Below are 1,686 nucleotides of genomic sequence, written 5' to 3'. Positions count from 1 at the left end.
CATCTGGCTCTGCCTGAACACATATACTTTGGGAAGTCTATCATATCAAGAAAAATGGTATAAAATAAACTTTAACCAACATTATACAGGCAATGAGCAAATCCAGTCTACAGAGCAATAGTCATGTATATTACATACAATATAGCCATAGTATGTGAGGTATAAATTCAGAAAGGACATGTTGGAAGGAATGTTGCTATATACACAATGGACCCATTAAAAATCTCTCTACAGCAACTCATGGATGTTTACAGAGGGTTGGGGAGAGTAGATGCATCTTAATCTGTTAATATCCTTCAGAAAGATGAGATTCAAAAAGGTAGGGCAAATTATCATTTCTGTTCTTGACATCTTGTTTTGTTTACTTAACCAATAAACAAAAACACATACATAAAATGAAAGCTGGATTTAGAATGCACATTTTTTAGAAGTGAGACAGTTAAAAAAAGAAGTTTGATAACTCAAGAAAGAGGTGAGAGGGCTGGGAAGGTGGCTCAGTGGCAGAGCGCTTGCCTTGCATGCATGAGGCCCTGGGTTCGATTCCTCAGCACCACATAAGCAAAAAGAAAAAAAGCTGGAAGTGGCACTGTGGCTCAAGTGGTAGAGCACTAGCCTTGAGCTGAAGAGCTGAAGGACAATGCCCAGGCCCAGAGTTCAAGCCTCACGACCAGACCCTCCCCTCCAAAAAAAAAAAAAAAGAAAGTAGTGAGAACAGGAGCAGGGCAGCAAGCAACTGAAGAAACAGAACATAAGTGAACTAGGGATGAAGTGCAAGCTTTGACTGAAAATCATGACTAGGTAAGAAGTTCTCCAATATGATGAGCTCACACAGAGTTATGACCTATGGTATCTTCACCATATTAGAAGTAAAATCCAGGTACATAAAACAAGAGCCAAGTATATAAACATATAAGTGACATATACATTAAGTTGGAGTTAAAAGCAGCTTCATGATTTTTTTAAAAATACTCATTTTTATGACTTCCATGTTACCCTACAGTAGGAAGTAATGATATTCAGATGAGTTAAGCTATTAAAGGTAAAAATGGCCACAACCATCATTAAAAACTCAGTAAATACAGTATAGTATGTACAAGTGCACATGGTGACAAGTTTGCAGCTATTATTGTACTCCAACTCAAGTTGACAAGTTACACCTTTGTCACAGCCTTATCTAAATCTTGAACTAGTGTAGAATCCAACTGTGATGGAATGCTAACTTGGTATGCCTAGATGTAGCTTACTTGTTCTTGAGAGTCATGTACTTTGTAAGCCCCCAATTCACCATGACTATATTTTTAACCAGGTGCTGCATAACAGGAAGAAGGAATTCTTCAGTGTAAGACAGGTAAATGCCAGAGGTATTATCCATACACCATCATCAGGAATTTCCAAGCCAAGCACTGGTGGCTTACACCTGTAATCCTAGCTATTCAGGAGACAGATCTGAGGATCACGGTTTGAAGCTAGCCCAGGCAGGAGACTCCATTGAGGCTCTTATCTCTAATAAACTACTAAAAAAAACCTGGAAGTGTTGCTGTACCTCAAATGCTAGAGTGCTTGCCTTGAGCAAAAGAAGCTCAGGGACACTGCCCAGGTTCAGAGTTTAAGCTCCATGACAGACAAAAACAAAAAAACAAACATCAACAACAACAACAAAAGCAATTTCCAGTGCAAAGCAAAAAG

The sequence above is a fragment of the Dipodomys spectabilis genome, unplaced genomic scaffold, assembly GCF_019054845.1.
Source record: "Dipodomys spectabilis isolate Male_0828 unplaced genomic scaffold, ASM1905484v1 ptg000178l, whole genome shotgun sequence".
NCBI classification, from domain to species: Eukaryota; Metazoa; Chordata; class Mammalia; order Rodentia; family Heteromyidae; genus Dipodomys; species Dipodomys spectabilis.
Note: the sequence above shows the minus strand (reverse complement) of the source record.